Source organism: Homalodisca vitripennis, chromosome 6 (assembly GCF_021130785.1).
Source record: "Homalodisca vitripennis isolate AUS2020 chromosome 6, UT_GWSS_2.1, whole genome shotgun sequence".
In the NCBI taxonomy this organism is placed as follows: Eukaryota; Metazoa; Arthropoda; class Insecta; order Hemiptera; family Cicadellidae; genus Homalodisca; species Homalodisca vitripennis.
The window spans coordinates 10,274,270-10,286,474 of record NC_060212.1 but is presented as its reverse complement, the minus strand read 5'-3'; the positions used below and the strand labels follow the sequence as shown (position 1 = coordinate 10,286,474).

The 12,205-nt window shown below is 34.5% G+C and overlaps 1 protein-coding gene across 2 annotated transcripts in view; it reads right to left on the bottom strand.

Annotated features, from left to right (window-relative positions):
- LOC124364094 (trophoblast glycoprotein-like) overlaps positions 1-12,205 on the bottom strand; it is a 276,854-nt gene that overhangs the window by 71,064 nt on the left and 193,585 nt on the right. For both annotated transcript variants that reach the window (XM_046819276.1, XM_046819277.1), the window contains exon 4: positions 5,850-5,891. The gene's annotated coding sequence lies outside the window, so the exon portion shown is untranslated. The remainder of the gene's footprint in view (positions 1-5,849; positions 5,892-12,205) is intronic.

The window sequence follows — 12,205 nt, the reverse complement described above, 5'->3', positions numbered from 1 at the left end:
TGAGAAGAAAGTGTGCATGTATCTGTATAAAGACAACTCTAAAATGATTTCGTTTGTAGACTTTTACTATCTACACCTTGATATGAAACTTAATTTAATGAGAAGAAAGTGTGCATGTATCTGTATAAAGACAACTCTAAAATGATTTCGTTTGTAGACTTTTACTATCTACACCTTGATATGAAACTTAATTTAATGAGAAGAAAGTGTGCATGTATCTGTATAAAGACAACTCTAAAATGATTTCGTTTGTAGACTTTTACTATCTACACCTTGATATGAAACTTAATTTAATGAGAAGAAAGTGTGCATGTATCTGTATAAAGACAACTCTAAAATGATTTCGTTTGTAGACAACTCTACAAATGAATTTCGTTTGTATGTATCTGTATAAAGACAACTCTAAAATGATTTATCTACACCTTGATATGAAACTTAATTTAATGAGAAGAAAGTGTGCATGTATCTGTATAAAGACAACTCTAAAATGATTTCGTTTGTAGACTTTTACTATCTACACCTTGATATGAAACTTAATTTAATGAGAAGAAAGTGTGCATGTATCTGTATAAAGACAACTCTAAAATGATTTCGTTTGTAAACTTTTACTATCTACACCTTGATATGAAACTTAATTTAATGAGAAGAAAGTGTGCATGTATCTGTATAAAGACAACTCTAAAATGATTTCGTTTGTAGACTTTTATTATCTACACCTTGATATGAAACTTAATTTAATGAGAAGAAAGTGTGCATGTATCTGTATAAAGACAACTCTAAAATGATTTCGTTTGTAGACTTTTACTATCTACACCTTGATATGAAACTTAATTTAATGAGAAGAAAGTGTGCATGTATCTGTATAAAGACAACTCTAAAATGATTTCGTTTGTAGACTTTTACTATCTACACCTTGATATGAAACTTAATTTAATGAGAAGAAAGTGTGCATGTATCTGTATAAAGACAACTCTAAAATGATTTCGTTTGTAGACTTTTATTATCTACACCTTGATATGAAACTTAATTTAATGAGAAGAAAGTGTGCATGTATCTGTATAAAGACAACTCGAAAATGATTTCGTTTGTAGACTTTTAAATTTTGTATGAAACTCCATTTGTACGTGAACGAGAATGGCTCTGTTATGTTGCATGTCAAACCATGGAATTGGGCTGAGCGTCGTTCCAAAATGGTTACCAGCAAACCTAACGGCCGTTTCTAGTAAAAAAGATGAAGTTTTGTCCAATAAAAATAGTATTAAGAATTCAAGTTCTATCTCTCAAATTGAGGTTACACTATCTAAGGCAAGACATATACTCGTATTATTATATTTTGAGATCTAGAGTAAATTCTCTTCCACTTTATGTTCACATCAATATAATTGATAGCAAGGGAAAGAATTTTTCATAGTATTAAAAAAGGGATTTCATATACCTTCTATTCGCGACAGTAGAAATATCAACTGGTGCGATAATACAAATAGTGTTTATGAACAGTACTAACATCACGGAAGAACTCTTACATTGACGTAAGGTGTGCAACATTTAGCATCGATTTGTATACCAATAAAAACGGCGTTTTGAAAGCTGATATATATCCTCTTCTTCAGACGTTAAATACCAAAAAAGTTAAAACGTGTAAAAAGTTAAACACTGTGTGTTTATGTTATGAACTCCACATTATAGGGTTATCTTTATGTTAGAATAATAAATCGGAAACTAAAACCCTTTTAAAATTCTTTTATTTCAGACACGTGTTTCGGTATAAACCATCTTCAGTGTGAACATTAATGAGATGGTTTATACTGAAACACGTGTCTGAAGTAAAAGAATTTTAAAAGGGTTTTAGTTTCCGATTTATTATTCTAACTGTGTGTTTAATTTTGAAAATTATTTGCATGATTAGCGTTATCTTTTTTAGAATTAGCAGATGAGGAGGAACTGCTCGAAACGTTGTGTTTGTGATGTTTTAACACATAGCGATGACTGACAGATATAACCTAGTCTTGTCCATCGCTAATAATGCTATGTTTTGTTATTAAGTTACGAAATTTGATAAAGTAACTGCTTACGAGATTTTGTCAAAATATGTTGGTTAGTGAACTTCCCACAAAGTATCTGCACTTATACTTTGAATAAACAATAATCCAACTACCATAGTGATGATATTTACATTGAAAGTTGTGTAATCTCCTAATAAATATCAAAGGTATTGTCCAAATCTTAGAAACAATTTTTTTGAAATCTAGAAATCCAAACAAGACAAGGATAACGTTCCTTAAACTAGTATTAGTAAGAGTGGACAGATAAGAGTTCATTCATAATAGTATAAATGTTTGGTTTAACAACTGGAAGCAACTACGAGTGAGGTATCTCGATCTAAAAGAGAAATGTGATGCAAAAACTCTTTCTTATCTGTACATTAATAATTTTACGTGATGAATGTTCAAACATTTAGTAATCAATACATAAAATAGATGTTTCCAATTTACAATACCGCTAGGACATAAGCTTCAGTTCCAATAGATTGTGTGAATGTCAGCTCGAATGACAAAGGATAGGAGACAACCGGTCAGCTGATAGCTGCAACCATGACCGTGAAATTGATGGTTCCCGGACATGAGGCCGACAGTCCCTGTATCCGCTGTACCTCCCGCGGCGGCGGCGGTGCGTGGTATACCGCTGTGTTGACAGTACACACTTCACATCACTGTGTTGATAATGAATAGACACTGCACTTTACCAAAGTGCTACTTCTACCATTATGTTGCCAATAGACATTACAGTTCACCATGGCATCCATTGATACACTTTGATGACCTAGTGTTGACAGTAGACATTAAAGGTCATACGTGTTATAACACAGTGTCCGGCCAAGTTACAGGGCTGTAGGTTTTGCATGTGTTGTTAGCCGACCGTTTTGTTGACAGTGGACAGTACACGTCACCACGCTGATACTTCACTAGTATACCATTTCACATTGTTGACAGTTTAATTTAGCAAGCCACTACGACGCCATGACTACGGTATACCACTGTGTTGACTGTTGACATTACAGGGACCTATGTGTTGTACGCCCACCGTTGTGTTGATAGGGACAGTAAACGATACCACGACGTTACCCGAGCAGTACACCATTTCACTTTGTTGACTTTTAGCAGGCCACTACGACGCTATGCGGCTTACCAATGTGTTGACAGTGGATATTACAGTCCCCATGGTGCTTTGTGATGTACGAACACGTTGAAGTGAATATTATCATGAGCAGATTGTACATGCATTCACTGCGTCATATAGTTTAATCTCTTACTGTGGTACTTCATTAGTCTCCTAGTAATACCGTAATGTGTGTGTAATCTTACATATTTCTTAATCACAGTTTACAATCCCATTCATAACATAGCTGATTAAAATATTATTTGTAAGAATTTGACTTCCTTTATAACTTTATCTAACATGATATTAATAAATACATTTATGCTCAGCTTTATTTATAACAACATTGTTAATAAACTTGTAGATTAGTCACACCAGTAAAACTGTATACAGATGGCAGGCATATACCGCTTTCCGGTGAGGTTCACGGTGGCTTCAGCCCGCGAAATTGTTTATAATTTACTGTAACTCGTTCTGTGAGCCAAACACTAGTACATGCAGAAAATGTTTGAAATTACAAATTAAGTTTAAACTATTATCACAAACCTAGATTCTGGTGACCTAACTGTACAAAAAGCAACTTCCTCACATTCTGAAACTCATGACATGAATAGTAATTGTTTGTGTTACACTTTTATCATAAAACAAAATTTATCTTAAGACGAATAAACTGTATATGATTAGTGTACTGTTTAAAAAAGTATTTAATAATTGTTAAAATGTTCGATTAAGACCTTGAGTGACTCCTAGAGAGCTTTATCTGTTATAAGCGGCATTCTGTAGTTTAGTGCGTTATACAGCGTAAGGGACTATTGTCCCGGCCGATGTCATATCGCTAACAAAACTCACCTGAATCGTAATTACACAGCCCTTACATATATGGCCATGTGCTTAAGTCTACGAGGCCACAAAAATAAAGAGGAACAAAATAAAATTACGTACATATATAAAATCGCATAAAAACTGTACTGTATTGTGTATATTATTTATATAAAAGTGTTTCCTAATAGTATGTAGTAGACTAGTCTAAAATGAAATAGTATATGGTATAACAATAAGCGTTGTATAGCTTATGTCTTCTTCACGTACGTTAGATATGGTTCACGTGCATTGATAAAAAATAATATGCCATTGCAGCGAGCAGGTCACACGGCTCTGCCGGCATTTCGAATAAATGGCCACGCGGGCCAAAAATACACGTTGTAATGCTTGGCGTGCACACATTGTCCATATTTTAAAACATTTTTTTAATATAATTGCCTAAACTTTATCAGATTTTGAACATTTACAATAAACACTCATAAATAGTTTAAAATATAAAACATTTAACATTAGACAAAAAAGAGATAGTTATAAAGGTTAAAATGGGAATAATACAAAAACATCTTAAAATTACATATTATGTCTGACATTAACATAAAATACTGATGTGCTGTTAGAAAAAAATGAAGTTCTCCGCCATATAGGTAAACGTTGACTACTGTACTTTCAAAACTAATAAACTCATATTTTATTGTTATGGGGAAAACGTATGTGCAGGCTTAAAATATCAATGGCGGCACACGAAAACTCGTAGTATATATAGCACATCCACATTTGTGTAACACCAGTTGGGCCATTTACAAAGAACAAAACCGTTCTGAATCTGTGACAAATGGTCAGCCTATTTGGCCCTAGTCGCAGGGCAGACATACAAACAGAAACACAAACAGAGCCGGGCAGACAGAGTGCAGTAGACCAAAGGCAAACAGACCACACATCGTTCTGGTAATCAACCTACTCGTTTGGCCGTCACAGTAAAAACGACAAACTGACAAACGAAATCCAAGTGTACTAAGAAAGAAAGACTTCACTTTGTGTTCTGTAAACTTGAGTACAATACAAGCACATTGGCTCCATTAACAAGGGCACAACAAATAGATTACATTAAGAGACATTTTGCGGTAATTCAATTATTTTTAACACTTTAACGTACTAAATTGTTAATTTAAGAAAAGGGGTTTATGTAATACTTAAATTTGGTATTAAATAATGAAAAAATAAAACATTTCATTACAATTAATTGCTAATAGACTGGAATTTTGTTTTCGTATAAATAATTTATATTCCCTATTACTAGTGTAGAAGCTGACATTTCAATGCTCTGTATAAGCACACAATTCGAGTTTGCTTTACATCGAAAGAGAAAACTTTACTAAGGAACATTTGATCACTAACCACCTTACATTTGGCGGATTATAAAAAGGGTTAAAACTGTGTAAAAATGATTGTTTGTGAGATTTATATCTCCTTGCTTAATATTCATCAAGGTGCCCGTTAGGCACTCAAATAATAAGCGTGATTTACGATTAGTTTTAGTGTGTCAAGCTAGATTAAAGGATGATCTTTGAAAAAATAATAGTACATAATTTCACCCGTGTGATAAAATCTCTTTTCGACCGCCATTAAAACTTGCACGGATGGCGGAGCAATGAATTTGTTAGGGTTAACTTCTATGTCGATTCCAACAAAATCAAGTTGTGTTCTCTTATAACGCGGATTGTCTCTCGACTATTGAACTACGAGTGAACTCTCATACACGTTTGTAACATTTCAACGTTACACATAGAAGTACAAGATTAATCGTATAGGAGAAAACAAGATTCATTTATCATAAGGAGCTTAAGTGAAGTATTAATTTACTGTCTACTTACTTATAAAGCCCGTGAAGTGGTTCCAAGCCTGTCTAAACGGTCCTGCAACAAAACAATAATGTTTATTTCTAGTCATATTTGAATACTGCTACAATTAATTGAATTGTATAGCAACTGCATCATTCAGGCCAAAGTAACTGATTTAATGGTATAAGCTTATTATTTCCTAGCGGGTAAACTCTAGAAATTAACTCAAGCTTTCACATAATTATCATATTGGACACTATAATTAGGATTAGATATACTTCAATGAACGTTGTAATTTCATTATATATTCAATCCACTGTGTTACTTAATATTTTGTAATTTTAATATACGTATATTGTTGTACGCTGATAGTGGATTCCGAACTCTTGAGCAGCCGTAAGAAAAAGGATGTTATATGTAACACACCCGGATGCTCTAACGTGTTTAATGATCATGGCATGGTAGTTCACTAGATAGTGCCCCTAATGAAACAAAAAAAATACCTCTTCGCCTATATTAATTTATTTTGTGTATAGTCAACGCGTCTCTGATGTCAAATAGAAGTAAAGACTTCACGTTAAGCTTCTTCGTCACTGACATTTTTATCTCTTTACAGGAATATGAATCCAGATTCTAGGAATAGTCTGCTCAGCATCAAATTTCACTGTATTTTAACACCGTATTGGCACTGTATAATAGAAACATTATTGCACTACTTAATAACACAAAGCCAATCACTATTATTGTAACTACCCACCTCGGGTATTGCACTCAATAGAAATATTGGACGTAAAACAGAACAAAACACGAATACAAGCTTCAATATCAATTACAGTAATTACATTAGACTACCACCACTGTATGTATCGTTCCAAACCATCCTTATAGAAGTGCCTGAAACGATATTAACCTGCCAGTTAAATCCAATATTCGGAAATGAAATCACCAATATTGACAATATTGACAACGGAGGTTGAAATGTAAAGTGATCTTCTATGCGTATGGTTCCTATTTATTACTCTACACTGCTTGTGATATCTAACCATAAATGAAAGAAAAGAAAGAAAATTAGTACCGTCAATCTTTTTTGGGAAAACTGAGTAAAAGATCTTAACATAAAAATATTTCGGATTTGCCATCCTCAGAGAAGAAATTATTTTACGTCAAATACTATTTAATATTATTCAAATTGCACAGAGTTATTAAAATGTTAATATATATATATATATATTTATATATATATATATATATATATATATATATAAATGTTATATATAGAATAGAGTATGATTTATTTTTGAAAACATTACAATAACACATTATATACAATGGTATACACAATGTAATAAATCAATAAAGTAGCCTAACCTAAACAACCAAATGTATACACAATGTACAAATCTATTAAAATCTCGTAAATTAAAAGAAATATTTTCAAAAATAACTAGGGCCTCTAGAGGCAAGTGCCTGTGGAGAGGTTCCTTTTATAACAAAAATCTATTTCAGCTCAAAGAAAATGTCAACAAAACTTTGATTTTTATAAGCTCCTAAAAAAAATTTATTAAAAGTGTGCTGCTGCAGTTACAAAGCAAATAAAAATCCACTTAAATAAATTCAAACTAAAATTTACTGTTATCTTCTTTAATTAACTAGGAATCTATGCAGAGAAGAAAATCTAATTTATCAAAACCCAATAACCACTTCTTTAATGTTTTTGAAAATAACTTTATATTCTCACAACTAATAATTGAAGAAATTATACTAAACATTTGTATATACATGTAATATACAAACAAATTTATATATACAAATACAGTATATTATATAACTTTATTTTGTTTAAGTAGTATATTTTAAATTTTTTAAGAGGCATCGGCCACTTGAGATCAAGAAGTAATCAACAAATTACGTTCACGTTTTAAAGTGTACAATTAATAAGTGTTTTCTATGCACCAAATAGACCTCTTAAGTGGTAGACTTCGCTAACACTCAGCCATTTTGATGTCTCACCAAGTATCATGGTAATAGGATCCAATTCTTTAAAAATGTTTAAAGATAATAAGCTTCACATTATGTCATCAGTCGTACATGTCAACGGCAGCGTGGAAATTACTCACATAATTAAGATTATTATTGCATTTAATATATGCAATACAGTATTCCCACATAAGAGCCAAACACGAGTGCTATATTTTCCTTCTAAGTGGGATTTGAAGAATACATATTTTCTCGCTGTTTGTTCTTAAAGATGTACGAATTATTCATGGGAGTATACTTTGGGTAATAATAAAGCAATCATCACCTTTTCTTACTTTAATCCCTTGCTTTGATTACTCAGCTCATGTAAATACTGCGATACTCCATTATGCGGTAAGTGTGATCAAACTCTGTAGTATTCCGTGCCCCAGCTGAGTGGACCCAGACTGACCTTGCCAGGGCACTGAACCCGAAACCCTCCAAACAGGAGTCAAGACCGATACAGGCACAGATTACTTAGCTCATGTAAATACCGCGATACTCCATCATACATCAGTGACGATCTAACTGTGTGGTATTCCGTGCCCCAGCTGAGTGGACCCAGACTGACCTTTCCAGGGCACTGAACCCGAAACCCTCCAAACAGGAGTCAAGACCGATAGAGGCACAGATTACTTAGCTCATGTAAATACCGCGACACTCCATCATACATCAGTGACGATCAAACCCTGCGGTATTCCGTGCCCCAGCTGAGTGGACCCAGACTGACCTTTCCAGGGCACTGAACCCGGAACCCTCCAAACAGGAGTCAAGACCGATACAGGCAAAGCTTACTTAGCTCATTTAAATACCGCGGTACTCCATCATACATCAGTGACGATCAAACTCTGCGGTGTTCCATGCCCCAGCTGAGTGGACCCAGACTGACCTTTACAGGGCACTGAACCCGAAACCCTCCAAACAGGAGTCAAGACCGATACAGGCACAGGTACTCGTAGGGAGGCTTAGCTTGGGTTATTATTAAACAGATAGACCATTGAAGGGTGCTGAAGTTATTTTCGAACCCACCACTCATCAGAGATAGTGAGATAACTGCTGAAGTGCTAACCTACCTCAAGATAGGTTTAGTTGTCTATCCGCACAACACATGGCTTTCTGAGTGCAAGTCTATCCTCAATGAAAGTTCTAAATTATAGAATGTATTAGCTGAGCGCCATGGAAGCTTATCACTCAGGGGCTGGACAAATTTCCATTGTCTATCTGTCTGGTCTGTTCGCACAATATTTCAAAAGGGAACTGACCTTCAGACTTGAAGTATTGCAAGTAGGTTCATTTCTACGCAGCCAACATTCAGTTCGATGATGATGCACGTCACTACATAACATTCTGCATACTGTTTGTGAGTATTCTTATCTTGGTCTTATGGATTACCATCATAACATGAGGCAATTACAAAACAAATAAATTTTATAATTAAAATGAGTACAATCATATGTCACTTTAACGTGCAGTAACACGTGTAGCTATAGAAGTGTTGTGTGGCGTACCCTTATCTTGAAAATATGTATAACGCACTAAGTTGTGTGTATTTTACTGCTACACGATATAGATGGACACTGTACCCACGTTGGACAGTCCTTCATATGAACGAACACCTTATCATAAGACTAGAGTATCCAATAATTACTTGGGCATTAGCGCATACACAGGGGCGTACCTTCCAGGCTACATGAATCAAATAAAATCTTATTTTATTGTATTTTCACAATTGTACATTGCATTGCAAAAGTCAGTAAATCGTTATTTGTAAATAGTTATTCAAACATGCGCCCAAAGTTACACTTCCACACGTTTACTCAAGCACACTCTCACTGATCCCAGATCCTATGTCTCTCATAAATCCCAGCGGCTCATCATGAACTCATCGACAGAAGAGAATGCACTCTACACCAATAGGCGTTTTATACGAGTTTTTAGTTGGTATTAATTGTTGGAGTACTTTATACTTTCTGATAGCTTATTGATCAATTTGACACCAACTTGTGCAGATTCTGCGTCAGCGTCCGCCTGTGACGCTGGGCTCGATAGTTGTCCTTGTCTCTTGTCTCATATCGGTAAATGTCCCCGTCATGGACCAAAGGGCATTTTGATCTGCATTACGTCAAATATGTAGAGAAAGGGCGATGTCAGAAATGCAAGCTCCCTAAGAGATTCCCTACATGACTCTGTAATTTAACTTTCTAATTATTCTGAGAGCCTTTTTTTTAATCTGAAGACTCGCTCAAATTTGTTTTGGCACAGCCTCCCCAAATTCTCACTCCATACGCAAATTGTGGGTGATTTAGGCCATAGTAGGCCATTTTTGGAATTTTAGGTAAACATAACTTTGCTAGGTGGCGCAAGGCGTATATGCTTGCTCAAATTCTATCACACATTTTCGACGTGGTCAACTCTGTGTCAAGGAACAATCCAGAGGAACATTTGTGGAGTATGTTTCCTCTAAAAGGACATCATCCAAAAATACAGCTGGGCGTTCTGAGAATTTATTCTGTATAAGACAGAAATGTAGAACATTCGATTTAGACTGGTTTGTTTTCAAGTTTATTTCAGAAAATTATTGAGTGAATGAATTCAGTTCTATGAACGTTGTGTCTTCCACTTCTTACAATATTTTGCTGTTAAAACAAAGAGTGAAAACATTAGAGAGCCGAGTGATGCATATTTTGAGAAGACTCTGTCTGGTGCGGTAGCCAAGATCGATGACGCGGACTGCGGTGTAAATGGACGTGATGAATGATCGCCTGAATTCATTTAGAACTCTCTTTATTACGGCATAACATTATTTACTGCCCATTGCATTACTTTTTTACATAATTTTCCTTAATGTATAAAGCAGCAAAATTTCACTTTTTTTATGGCTGAATATTGTTTTTTTTAATAGTGCTAATTAAGAGGTAAATTAGGTTGGAATATAATAAATTAGATAGTTAAGTATTCATAAAATAAAATTATAATAATATTTCAATAGAAATTATCTTATTGTTCCAGTAGTTTTTATTAATTTGGTATAAAACGTAATTCAATTTCATAACCAATCATCTTGAAGAAACAAGGCTGTGTTTTGAAAAAAAATATCTGCTTGGGCGTGATAATTGAAAATATCGTTTGAAGGGTAGTGTTTTAAATTTTGTTTCATTAGCAATTCTATCATACTCGTATTTAGATGTAACCAAAATTTTTTCGATTAAGTCTGGTGTTTGTCTATAGCCTATATTACACAATATCTTACAAACACTATACTTCAATTTCCTTAAAGGAATCTCTGTTGTAATATAAAACGATTCATAACACTATTGGGGTCAATATAAATAGCCTATAAAAGTAAATTTTCAAGAGAAACCCTTTTAGTACAAAAGTACTGGTATAGAGCAACTAGTCAGTTTTGAATTAATATTGTAGTGGGTTGGACTTACAAATATTTCAGGACTTTTTCAGACATTTTAGTGATATGAAATATCAGTGACACTACTGTTTGAGATCTGCAAACTTTTCTATAAAGGGCAGCCAGAAGTATAAATAAACGGACTGATAGAGTTGAAATTGTCTCATCTCTTTCAGTGATGGGCTTCGCTAGCGCACAGACAACAAATCAAAATAAATAAAAAAGAGTAAAAATATATCAGTCGCAACGGAATGATGATACGAAAAGATCACGTCACCTTCATTACACCATCCTTCGTCAAGAACTAACTTTAAACGAAAGGAAGTACTTTTTGGTATATGAAGAAATAATAGTTAGTTTGAGGACACTTATGAGGCTTTAGATTCGTCCGACCCCGTAATTCTCTCGGAGTGTAATGGAACGTTAAGTGAACATAAATGGCACAATTAAGACAAGAACCGATTCCGAGGCTGAGCGGCAACAAACCATCGTCACGGCGACAGATGGTCGGACAATTTATGATTGATTGGGCCGTAAAACTATTCGTGTCCAACCCGTGTCAGAGGGTTACCGAAAAGGAGGGGAAGACAAACACCGGGTGTTGCTCGCCTCTCAGTAGCGTAACTACAGGGGGGGCGAGGGAGGTGGTGCCTCCTCAAAACTAGATTTTAAAATGTTAGTATAAGACCATCCTAACATGTTAGAAACACTGGAGTTAAATAGGCATATCTAATATATTTAAATTTTGTTGTAATTTATCACACGTACCCCGTTTTGGCGCGTCCTTCAATCGGTTACATTCCTCCCCGAAAACCCAAGTCTTAGTTACGTCTCTGCCTAGTTAGGTATTTGCAAAGTACCCGAAGATGGACACAAAATTTACTTAGAAAATCTAGAACAGGCACATCAGTTAATATTAAAATCAAAAGTACCTTTTGGTCTGAATAAAAGATGAAATGATAAATTGTTT